The following is a 13,699-nucleotide window of genomic DNA, read 5'->3' as shown; positions in this document are numbered from 1 at the left end:
CATGACATTGTAAATCAACTCTACTTCAATAAAATAAAAATGTTTTAAAAAGAGGCAGGTGTTAGAATCACTGGAAAGAGGAACTGGAAAGATGAGAGAGGAGGGAACAATGAGAAGAGCTGAGACGTCATGGGAAGTAGGTAACAAACAGGAAAAGAGAAGGGACAGTGGGGGAGGTGGAAGAAAAGGCGGCATTGGAGAGACACCGGAGATGAGAAGGGAGAGAGCAGACTAGGAGCTTGGAGGATGTGATGTCAGAGGATGGTGAGACCTGGAGGGAAGAAAGGGAGAGGAGAGAAGAGAGAGAAACGGGAAAAGAGAAGAGGAAAAGAATACCGAGGTGTGAAGGGGTTCTCAGAAATGTGAAAGAGGAAATGTGAACAGAGGGAGAAGTAGATCCTAGGAGGAGGAGCGATGGATGAAAAGATGAGCAGGTGGTCCACAGGAGAGAGATGCAAATGGCTTGGAAGCAGATAAAAAGATGCTCAGCCTCGCTCCATCTGAGCGAAGCGCGAATTAAACCTACAATGAAATGCCAATTCTCCCTGGCTATCCCCGGCAAAAATACAGAGTGACAGCATCCTCTGTTGGTGAGATTTGCAGGGAAAACGGCTCTGTCCTGGAACACGCCCCTCCCACCACCACCCCCCTTTCCTCTTTATCCCTAAAAATACGTCTAGATCTTCCTGGTACACCTACAACTCAGTAGAAGGACAACCGACCTAAAAATAAAATAGGAGCAAAAACCACAATGGACACTTACAGAAGAGAAGATACTTATGGCCAATAAACGTATCAAGACATACTCAAATCTCAGTAATAATCAGGAAAATGCAAAGCAAGACGGTGAGATACCATTTTAAACCCATTCAACTGGCAAAAATAAACTGGCCAGGGAATTCCCTGGAGGTCCACTGGTTAGGACTCCACGCTTCCACTGCAGGGGGCACGGGTTTGATCACTGGTCGAGGAACCCCGCATGCCACATGGCGTGGCCAAAAAATAATAATAATTTTTTAAAGATAATAAATTGGCCAAAGCAAGTATTGGAGAAGATGGGAATCAATAACCTCACATATATTACTGGGGAGCGGGGGGTGTAAATTGGTACAATCATTTTGGAAAACCACTCACCATCATGTCAAATTGTTGACCGTTCTATGAAGTTCAAAAGCAACTCAAACAAGATGATGTATTGTTTAGGCATACACATCTATCTAGAAGAATTATTTCTTTAATAAATAGAAAACATAAACACAAAATTCAGAACTTATTAAAGTTACCTTTGATTTGGGGAGGGGGATGGCACTCAGGTAAATATAAATTACTGTCACTGTTCTAACTTTTGAGGTTGTGAGGTATAGTGACAGATACTCATTTTATTGTTAATAAATACAACTTAAAAGGGATATGCAAAAATACATGCAGCAGAATGGGAGACACTATTTGCAAACCATATATCTGAAAAGGGTCTAGCACTCAGAATATATAAACACAACTCAACAACAACAAAAAATTTTAAAGATGGGCGAAGGACTTCAATTGACATTCCTCCAAAGAAGACATACAAACAGCCAATAAGCACATGAAAAGGTGTCTTAAGGAAATCTAAATCAAAACCACAAGAAACCACTTCACACCCATAACCATAAATATAGCAAAAAATAAAATAATCACTGTTGGTGAGGTTGTGGAAAAAGAACAATTCTTGTATGTTGTTGGTTGGAATGTAAAATGGTTAATTACTGTGGAACATCATTTCATAGTTCGTCTGATAGTTAAACAGATTTATCATCTGACCTAGCAATTTTACTCCTAGGTATATACCCAAAGGCTTGAAAACAGGGACCCAAACAAATACTTGTGTATGAATGTTCATAGCAGCACTATTCACAATAGCCCACAGATCAAAACAACCCAAATGTCCATCGATAGGTGAATGGATAAACAAAATGTGATATATCCCAAAACGGAGTATTATTCAACCATAAAAGGAAATACTGATACATGCTACAACGTGGATGAACCTCAGGAACATTATGCTAAGTGAAAGCAGACAGATAAAAGGTCACATATTTTATGACTGTTTTTATATGAAATGTCCAAAATACCTAAACCTATAAAATAGTACAAAAAGAATTTGAAAAGGAATAGGTATATGTATTGAATATATGTATAACTGAATCACTTTGTTGTACCCCTGAAACTAACACAACACTGTAAATCAAATATACTCCAATATAAGTAAAAAAATTTTTAAAGAAATAAAAATAGAGGGGCTTCCCTGCTGGCACAGTGGTTAAGAATCTGCCTGCCAATGCAGGGGACACGGGTTTGAGCCCTGGTCCAGGAAGATACCACATGCCACGGAGCAACTAAGCCCGTGCGCCACAACTACTGAGCCTGTGCTCTAGAGCCTGCAAGCCACAACTACTGAGCCCACGTGCCACAACTACTGAAGCCCACCCGCCTAGAGCCCATGCTCTGCAACAAGAGAAGCCACCTCAATGAGAAGCCCGCGCACCGCAGTGGAGAGTAGCCCCTGCTCACCACAACTAGAGAAAGCCCACACGCAGCAATGAAGACCCAATGCAGCCAAAAATAAATAAATATATAAATTTATTTTTAAAAAAAAACATCTAACAAAACAAAACAAACACACAAACAAAAACTACAGCTAGCATCATACTTACTGATGAGAAACTCAAAGTTTTCCCACTAAGATGAGGAACAAGGCAAGCATGTCCCCTCTGCCTTTCAACATCATACTGGAAGTTTCAGCTAATGCAATAAGACAAGAAAAGGAAATTGAAGGGATACAGATTAAGAAGAAAGAAATTAAGCTGTCTTTGCTCATAGATGATATGATCATCTATGTAGAAAATTGAAAAGAATCAACAACAACAACAAAACCCTCCTGGAACTGATAAGCCATTATAGCAACATTGCAGGATACCAGGTTAATATTCAAAAATCAATCACTTTCCTATGTACCAGCAATTCAAAAGTGGAATTTGAAATTAAAAACATAATGTGGGGGCTTCCCTGGTGGCGCAGTGGTTGAGAATCTGCCTGCCAATGCAGGGGACACGGGTTCGAGCCCTGGTCTGGGAAGATCTCACATGCTGCGGAGCAACTAGGCCCGTGAGCCACAACTACTGAGCCTGCGCATCTGGAGCCTGTGCTCTGCAACGAGAGAGGCCGTGATAGTGAGAGGCCCGCGAACCGCGAGGAAGAGTGGCCCCCACTTGCCGCAACTAGAGAAAGCCCTCGCACAGAAATGAAGACCCAACACAGCCATAAATTAATTAATTAATTAATTAATTAAAAAAAAAAACATCATGTGGGGACACACAGTTTTGAGGGCATTAGCCCACTGTGGCCCCCTTCGCCTGGCAAAGCAATAAAGTTATTCTTTTCTACTTCACCCCCCCAACAAAATAAAACAAACAAAAAACATAATGCTATTTACATTAGCACCCCCCAAAATTAAATACTTTGGTATAAATCTAACAAAATATGGACAAGTTCTATATGAGGAAAACTTCAGAATCTGATGAAAGAAATCAAAGAAGAACTAAATAAATGGGAAAATATTCCATGTTCATGGGATAGAAAGACTCAATATTGTCAAGATGTCAGTTCTTCCCAACATGATCTATAGATCCAATGCAATTCCAATCAAAACCCCAGCAACTTATTTTGTGTATATTAACACACTGAGTCTCAAGTTAAATGGAGAGCAGGGCTTCCCTGGTGGCGCAGTGGTTGAGAATCTGCCTGCCAATGCAGGGGACACGGGTTCAAGCCCTGGTCTGGGAAGATCCCACATGCCACGGAGCGACTAGGCCCGTGAGCCACAATTGCTGAGCCTGCGCGTCTGGAGCCTGTGCTCCGCAACAAGAGAGGCTGCGAGAGTGAGAGGCCCGCGCACCGCAATGAAGAGTGGCCCCCGCTTGCTGCAACTAGAGAGAGCCCTCGCACAGAAACGAGGACCCAACGCAGCCATAAACAAACAAACAAACAAACAAACAAATAAATAAATTTAAAAGAAGAACAGTTATAAAAATGAATCAAGTACAGGATTAAAAAGTAGAGGAAAAATAAGAATTTTATCTTCCAGGATGGAAGATAGCTAAGGAGTATCTCTCTCAAAGCAGAGTAAAGAGAGAACTTCTCTCTCAAAGCAGCATAAAGAAGAAATTCTCTTCTTCTTCTTTAAATCACATGGAATATAGATCCCTACAGACTAACATCTGTCTAAAAGTAGTAAAAATAATTAAGAAACTGAAATGGAAAGGATGATTTGAAAGAAAGGAAGGAAGGAAGGCTGTAACATTCCCAAAACTGAAGAAATTCATGAGCCCCCAGATTGAAAGAGCCCACTGTGAGCCAAACGAAGTGAATTCCTTAAAAATTCCACACTGAAACTTACTGAAATGAAGTTCCAAGCCATTAAGGATAAAGAACAAAACCCCAAATCCACCAGAGGAAAAAGACAGCTTTTCTACAGGAGATGAGCAGTTGGAGAGCACAATTTTTAATCAGTACAACAGATGCCTGACAATAGAAGCGAATCCTCAGAGCCCACAGGATAAATATCTCAGAACTGAAAATTCCATACCCAGCTAAACTACCACGTTAGAATAAGGGTGCAATAATGACATTTTCAGACAAACAAGGTCTCTCATGTTCTCCCCTTAAAAAGTCTTCATACTCCTTAAGCTCTCTCCACTGTCCAGTACCCAGGCATCAGCTCCCAGAGCTCTGGGTTGGACATATAGGCTCTGTACAACTTTATCTGTTTTTGTTTAATTGTTTTTACTTTTTATTTTGAAATAATTTCAGACACAGAAAAGTTCTGATGATAATATAAAAAAAGTCCCGGTGGGGAGGGGTGGGTGGGATGAACTGGGAGATTGGGATTGACATATATACACTAATATGTATAAAATAGATAACTAATGAGAACCTGCTGTATAGCACAGGGAACTCTACTTCACTTCGCTGTACAGTAGAAACTAACGCAACATTGTAAAACAACTATACCCCAATTAAAAAAAGAAAAAGTCCCACATACTCTTCATTCAAATTTCTCTAAGGCTAACATCTCACCACATCTCCATCATCCCCATCATCTCCACTATCTCCATCTCCATCATCTCCATCTCTATCATCTCCATCTCCATCATCATCATCTCCATCTCCTCCATCATCTCCTCCTCCTGCTCTCCTGCTCCTCCCGTCCCATTCATGTATATACACAGATACACACAGACTTTTTTCTGAGAGAGTAACTTACAGACATGACGCTCCTTTACCCCTAAACAGTCAGTGTGTGTTTCCTGAAAAAAAGGACATTTCCTTACGTAACTACAGTAGAGTTAACCAAAGAAGGAAAGTTAGCACTGTTACAATACTATTATCCAATCTGCAGACCATCAGATTTTTCCATTGTCCCACTCATATGCTGTATAGGATGCAACCCAGGGTCACACGGTGCATTTAGTTATAATTTGTCTCATCAATTGTCTCTTCAGTTTCATTTAATCTGGAACAATTCCTCAGGCTCCACGTCTTGTGTGACTTTGCATCCTGACCAACAGAAGTCAACTCTCTTCGGACACACGCTCTTGTCACATCCTAGGTGAATACGCAATGTCCCACACAGGGGACTCGATCTGGCCACCTGTGTTCCAGGAGAGGTTCTGGCTCATCAGTGGAGGCCAGGGCTGTGTGGAGCCTGCTGGGTGGAGCTGAGGTCTCTGAGAGCCTCCAATGGAACCTCAAAGCCCTCAGACCACTAAGAGGAACCCAGGTACATCCAAGGGGAAACTGAAGCACGGAAGTAGTGTTGCAGCTACAGGAACAGAGGGGAAGGACCAGCCTGGACTCCCCTAGGACAAGCTGGTGAACAGGGATCCAGGGCTTCTCACAGATCCAGACAGTCCTGTGTCCCCTCACAAGGAATATTCCTTCTCGTGCTGCCCCCTGCCTCCAGCCAGTTCTCCTTCCTGTGCCAGTGGGCTCCCCCTTTCTCTAAGACATGCAGACACCCTCAGCACCTTCAGCCTCGCACACCTCGACCAAGGCGGTGAGCACCTCTGCTTCCTGAAACATGATGGTGAAATCCCAGCCACCCTCCCAGAGAGAAACAAGGTTAGGGCATCTGGTCTTTTCTCTGCTCACCCACCTCTGATACAGCACTCCTGGATCTTGCCTGACCTGAAGGTGTCCTGTCCATCTAGTGCCAGGTGCTCTTAGACCACTAGTCCCTCAGTCTGACATAGGAATTTTGGTAATTTCCATTCACTGAGGCCCACGCTGGTTACATCCTGCAAGTGCTCATGTTTGTTCCCCAGCGTGTGTCTTCATATGCTTTTCTCCACATTCTAGTGACTTAGGCATGCTGTCCTGTGTGTCCTCATGTGTCCTGTGGGCTCATGCATATTATCACGTGTGTGTTTGTGTGCTTTCTCTATAGAGGATATGTTTTATTCTATATAGAAAGTTTGTGCGCATCTTTATTGGGGGCCTATATGGAGGGCCCACGAGCCTTCTCCAAGGTGCTGAAAGTTCACCATTCTAGACCCATATCCACTCAATCTCCCAACTGAGGCAAGGTTACTCCTCCAGGAAGCCTTCTCAGATTGCCCCCACCTCCTCTTCAACTATGGGATGCAACATCCATTGCCTATGTCTTCCAGCCCCCAGCCCTTCCCCACCAGCTGGCCCTGCAAAACCTGGCCTCACCTGTGCAGACCCTAGATTCACAATCCAGGACTGAGAGACCATCCGCCTGGCCAGGACCTACTGAGCAGACAACAGGCACCCAGCCAGGCAGTCCCACAGAGGGAGGCTGCGCTCAGCAAGAGAGGTGACCTGGCACCAGATCAGGAAGTTCACAATAGAATTTTTTCTTTTTTTTTTTGGCCAGTTCGTGCGGCATGCGAGATCTTAGTTCTCCAACCAGGGATCGAACCAGTAGCCCCTGCATTGGTAGCGCAGGGTCTTAACACTGGACTGCCAGGGAAGTCCTAGGAAGTGCACAGTAGGGAAAACCCAATGACACAAGAAAATAAGGAAGTAACACAGATTAAAGAAATCAACAAAACAGAGGGTAAAGGAACAAAAACGGCAAGAATAAAACCAAACTCTGGCTCCTTGGGAACATTAATAAGATAAAACCCTGAAGAGAATGAGCAAGGAGGAAGTGAGGAATGAGTTTTAAAAATATATATGGGAAGGTTAAGAATAACTATACGTCAAAAAGACAAGAGATAACAAGTGTTGGTGAGGATGTAGAGAAAAGGGAACCGTAGTTGGTGGGAATGTAAATTGGTGCAGCTACTATGGAAAACAGTACAGAGGTTCCCCCCAAAATTAAAAATATGACTACCATATGATCCAGCAATTCCACTTCTGGGTTTTTATCTGAAGGAAACAAAATCACTATCTTGAAAAGATATATGCACCCCTCATGTTCACAGCAGCATTATTTACGATAGCCAAGATATGGAAACAATCTAAATGTCCACTGACAGATGAATGGATAAAGAAGACGTGTTATAGGGGACTTCCCTGGTGGCGCAGTGGTTAAGACTCTGCACTCCCAATGCAGGGGGTCCGGGTTAGATCCCTGGTCAGAGAACTAGATCCCACATGTATGCCGCAACTAAGAGTTGGCATGCCACAACTAAGGAGCCCATGTGCCACAACTAAGGAGCCCGCAAGCCACAACTAAGGATCCTGCCTGCTGCAACTAAGACCCAGAGCAACCAAATAAATAAATTAATTTAAAAAAAGAAGAAGATGTGGTATATATACAAGGGAATATTACTCAGCCATAAAAAGGAAATCCTGCCATTTACAACAACATGGATGGACCTTAAGGGCATTATGCTAAGTGAGGTAAGTCAGACAGAGAAAGACAAATACTGTATGATCTCACTTACATGTGGAATCTAAAAAAAACCAAACTCATAGATAGAAAGAACAGATTGGTGGGTGCCAGAGGCAGGGCAGGGCATGGGGCAGGCAAAATGGGTGAAGGCGATTTTAAAAAACTATATGAACTATAGGCTGATAAATTTGAAAATCAAGATGAAATGAATTCATTTGTGGGGAAATATAAAATGCAAAAATTGTACCAAGAAGAACCAGAAAACTTGACTAGACCCATAAATGTTAATGAGCTGGAAATAATGGGGGAAAAACTCCCTCTCCCTAACACACAAAACCTAGAGGATTTTACAATCAAGTTTTATCGCCATTACAAGTAGCAGATAATTCCCATCTTATTCAGATTGATACCAAGAATTAAAAAAAAAAAAAGGTCGGGGGGTAGGGCAGAATACCCAATTTCTCTTAAGAGGATGATATAGGCTACAAACCAAAACCAGATAGGGCTACAACATGGATGAACCTCGAAAACATTATGCTAAGTGAAAGAAGCCAGACATAAAAGGTTTCATATTGTATGATTCTGTTTATATGAACTATCCAGAATAGGTAAATCTACAGAGACAGAAAGCAGATTGGTGGTTACCAGGCAGAGGCGGAGGAGAAGGAATGGGAGCATATGTCTGAGTACCGGGTTTCCTTTTGGGACGATGGAAATGTTTTGGAACTGGACAGAGGTGGTGGTTGTGAGTACACAACATTGTGAGTGCACTAAATGCCCCTGAATTGTTTGCTTTCCAAAGGTTAATTTTGTTGATGTGAATTTCACCTAAGTGAAAACAAAAACAGATAAGAATATGGAACAAGGTAGGAAAATTCTGACCAATTTTCAATGATGACCATAGAAGCAAAAATCCTAAATAAAATACTGCTACCCACAAGACATGGAGGCACCCTAAATGTCCATCAACAGATGAATGGATAAGGAACATGTGGTACATATATGCAATGGAATATTACTCAGCCATAAAAAAGAATGAAATAATGCCGTTTGCAGCAACATGGATGGACGTAGGGATTATCACACTAAGTGAGGTAAGTCAGACAAAGACAAATATCATATGATATCACGTATGTGTGGAATCTAAAAAAATGATACAGGACTTCTCTGGTGGTCCAATGGTTAAGACCCCACGCTTCCACTGCAGGGGACACAGGTTTGATCCCTGGTCATGGGAAGCTCCACATGCCAACCAAAAATAAAAAGATACAAATAAATTTATTTATAAAACAGAAATAGACTCACAGACATAGAAAACAAACTTATGGTTAAGAAGGGGAAACATATATATACATATGAATCACTTTGCTGTACAGCAAGTGTGAAGCTAACACAACTGTAAATCAATTTACATGTGAAACTAACACATTGTAAGTCAATGTTATACTTCAATAAAAATTAAAAAAAAAAAATACCCCTACTCAAATCTTGCAGTGTTGGAAGAAAATTACATCATGACCAAGGACAAGTTGGCCAGAAGAGCATAGATGCATCAGCCTCAGAAAACCAGGGTAACTGATCTCTGCCAGCAGATGGACTTGCTTCTGACATAGGCACTTGTTTTTGCCGCAGCGTCATATGTGTGTTCTAGGAACTCAGACCTGAGAGCGCTAGGGCTCATGCAGGCACAGGGCTGGGACAACCCACTCAACCTCCTTGCAATCCTGGAAGCAGAGCATTAACAAAAGCAGAAAGGAGCTTAAGAAAAACACTTGCAGGGTTTAAAAGTTACATTTTTAACTGTTACATTTCTAATAGGCATCAAGAAATATAGAAATTGGCCTTTTTAAAAAATTCAGAAATTCTGACACATGGATGAACCCTGAGGACATTATGCTGAATGAAAGAAGCCAGTCACAAAAGGACAAATACTGTATGACTCCATTTATGTGAGGTCCCCAGAGTAGTCAAATCCATAGAGACAGAACATAGAATGAGGGGTGCCAGGGGCTGGGGAAGGGACATGGGGAGTTAGAGTTTAATTGGGACAGAGTTTCAGTTTTGCAAGATGAAAGGAGTTCGGAAGATGGTTGATGGTGATGGTTGCACGAGATTAATCTACTTAATACCACTGAACTGTGCACTTAAAAATGGTCAAAATGGTAAATTTTGTGTTATATATATTTTACAATTAAAAACATACAAAGGAGAAGGTTGCTTAATGGAAAAGTGAGGAAGGGTCGAGGCAAAAGCGAATGCATAAAGGCTGGGAAGAAGAGCAAAATAAGCCAAAATAAGCACGTGGTCAAAAGGAAACCCTTGGGACTTCCCCAGTGGCGCAGTGGTCAAGAATCCGCCTGCCAGTGCAGGGCACACGTGTTCGAGCCCTGGTCCAAGAAGATCCCACATGCCGCGGAGCAACTAAGCCTGTGCGCCACAACTACTGAGCCTGCGCTCTAGATCCTGGGAGCCACAACTAGTGAGCCCATATACCACAACTACTGAAGCCCACGCGCCTAGAGCCCATGCTCCGCAACAAGAGAAGCCACCGCAATGAGAAGCCCGCGCACCGCAACGAAGAGTAGCCCCTGCTCGCCGCAACTAGAGAAAGCCCGCGCGCAGCAACAAAGACCCAACTAAAAATAAATAAATAAATACATAAATTTATTTTTATTTAAATAGTTAAAAAAAAAAAAAGGAAACCCATGGCTGGATCAGCATCAAGCGCAGGGAGACAGCGCCACCTACTGGTGGCTTCCTGTGTTCGTCAAGGGGCTGAAAAAACATTCTTAGAATCTACTGCTATTTCCTCCTTACTGACATCATTCCCCTGTTTACCAACAATTTTGTCAGAACAGACAGTATCACTGAGACAATAGAAACCAGCAGGAGAAAAAAAACTTCCAAAGCCACCACCCCCTTCTGCAGACCTGCATCCAGATTCATGCGCCTGCCCAGCTCTCCTTCCTGCTGCTGTGAGTAAACAATTTGCCCAGATCCCAGGCAAACCTAGGCCACCTCTACCAGCTCCCACCCTACCTGCCTATTTAAGGAGCCACCTCAACGGTCTTCCCTCTGAACTAGATTATACCCACAGACATACAAATATGCTGATTCATTTTCCACCTTTTTGTTTTGTTTTATTATTGAGATGAAATTGACATAACATAAATGTGGTTAAGAATCCACCTTCCAATGCAGGGGATGCAGCTTTGATCCCTGGTCGGGGAACTAAGATCCCACATGCCGTGGGGCAACTCAGCCCGCGTGCTCTTGAGCGCCACAACTAGAGAGCCTGTGTGCTGCAGCTACTGAGCCCGCACACTCTGGAGCCCGCACGCCACAACTAGAGAGGAGGCCACACACCGCAAAGAAAGATCCCAGATGCCGCAACAAAGATCCCACATGCTGCAACTAAGACCTGACGCAGCCAAGCAAATAAATAAATAAATACCTTTAAAAAATAAAATAGAACTTCAGTGCATTTACTACATTCATAAAGCTGTGCAACCACTGCCAATATCTAGTTCCAAAACATATTCATAGTGCAAATAAGCACATGAAAAAAGACTCCACATATATCACTGGGGAACTGCAAATTAAAACAACCAGGAGAAAACAGTACACACCTATGAGAATGGCCAAAACCGAGAAAACTGATGACACCAATTGCTGGCGAGGGTGTGGAGCAACAGGAACTCTCGTTCATTGCTGGTGGGAATGCAAAACAGTCCAGCCACTCTGGAAGGCAGTTTGGCGGCTTCTTACAAAACTAAACATACTCTCACCATATGATCCAGCAATAGCACTCCTTGGTCCTTACCCAAAGGGGTTGAAAACTTATGTACACATGAAAACCTGAATATGGATGTTTATAGCAGCCTTATTCATAATTGCCAAAAGTTGGAAGCAACCAAGATGTCCTTCAGCAGGTGAATGGACAAACTGTGGTACAATCAAACGATGGAATGTTATTCACTGCTAAAAAGAAAAGAGCTATCAAGCCATGAAAAGACATGGAGGAACCTTAAATGCACATGACTAAGTGAAAGAAGCCAATCTGGGACTTCCCTCGTGGTACAGTGGTTAAGATTCCGTGGTCCCAATGAAGGGGGCCCAGGTTCAATCCCTGCTCGGTGAACTAGATCCCGCATGCTGCGCCTAAGAGTCCGCATGCTGCAACTAAGAAATCTGTAGCCAAAACAAACAAACAAACATAAATAAATAAATAAAATAAAAAATAAATATTAAAAAAAAAAGAAAAGAAAGAAGCCAATCTGAAAAGACTCCATACTGCATGAGTCCATCGCTATGACATTCTGGAAAAAGCAAACATATGGAGAGGGTAACAAGATCAGTGGTTTCCAGGGATCAGAGGGGAGGGAGGGATGAAGAGGCAGAGCATAGAGGATTTTTAGGGCAGTGAAAATGCTCTGTATGATACTATAATGGTAGATACATGTCATTATACATTTGTCCAAACCCATAGAATGTACAACACCAAGAGTGGACTTGAAGGTAAACTATGGACTTCGGGTGATGATGACATCATTGTAGGTTCATCAATTTTAACGAAGGTACCACTCTGGTGGGGGATGTTATATTTATAATGAGGGAGGCTATGCATGTATGGGGGAAGGGAATATAGGGGAAGTCTTTGTACCTTCCTCTTCATTTTTCTGTGAACCTAAAACTGATCCAAAATATAAAGTTTTTTCTTTTTAGTTTTTTTCATCACCACTTACTCATTAAGCTGTTGCTTCCCATTTGCCTGCTCCCCCAGCCCCTGGCAACCATTGATCTACTTTCTGTCTCTATGGATTTATCTATTCTGGACATTTCACACACTAAAGGGACCCATACGCTCTGACTTTTTGTGTCTGGCTTCTTTCACTTGGCATATGTATTCAAGGCTCAACTACGTTGTAGTGTGTGTCAGAAATTCCTTCGTTCTTATGACTGGATAATATTCCATTGTCTGGTTGGACCACATTTTGTGTATCCATTCATCCATGGATGGACACGTGGGCTGGTCCTATGTTTTGGGTAGTGTGAATAACACTGCTATGAACATGCATGTACAAGTATTTGTCTGAATACCTGCTTTCAGTTCTTTCGGGTACATTCCTAGGAGTGGAATTCTGGGCCATATGGTAATTCTGTGTTTAACTTTAGAGGAAGCGCCAAACTCTTTTCCACAGCGGCTGCATCATTTTACATTCCCACCAGCAATGTACGAGGGTTCCAATTTCGCTGCACCCTCACCATCATTTATTTTCTGTTTTTTTTTTTTCTCTCTCTCTCTCTCTAATTATAGCCATTCTCATGGGCATCTTCCACTTTAAAGGGAAAAAAGACTCTCTGAGCACCCTCCCCCTCTGGCCTCTGCCCTAAGTCTCTGCCTCCGCCCAACCCAACTCCTCCCCAAGCAAAACTGTAGAAAAAGTCATCCATACACCCTTTCTCCTTCCCATTTTATCTTCAACCGGTGGAACTGTTTTTGCTGTCGTCACCGATGACCTCCACGTTATTAAGCCCCACGGTCTCCCTCTACGTCCGGTTTTACCTAACGCATCGCAGCCTGTGACGGGATGGCGGACTTTTGCTTGATTCACTCTCTTCTGAACTCTCCTGGTTTCTCTTGCCGCCTCTATGGTCGCTCCTTCTTTCCTGATTCTTCCTCACCCCCCAGAAACCTCTAGATATCAGCGACACTCCCTCCTCCTTTCCAAACCACGGCCACCCACTGGGACAACTCCGAAATTCATCTCTCCAACCCAGACAGTAGGGCCAGGC

The sequence above is a fragment of the Eschrichtius robustus genome, chromosome 2 (assembly GCF_028021215.1).
Source record: "Eschrichtius robustus isolate mEscRob2 chromosome 2, mEscRob2.pri, whole genome shotgun sequence".
NCBI classification, from domain to species: Eukaryota; Metazoa; Chordata; class Mammalia; order Artiodactyla; family Eschrichtiidae; genus Eschrichtius; species Eschrichtius robustus.
The sequence above is the reverse complement of the archived record's forward strand: the minus strand, read 5'-3'. Positions refer to the sequence as shown.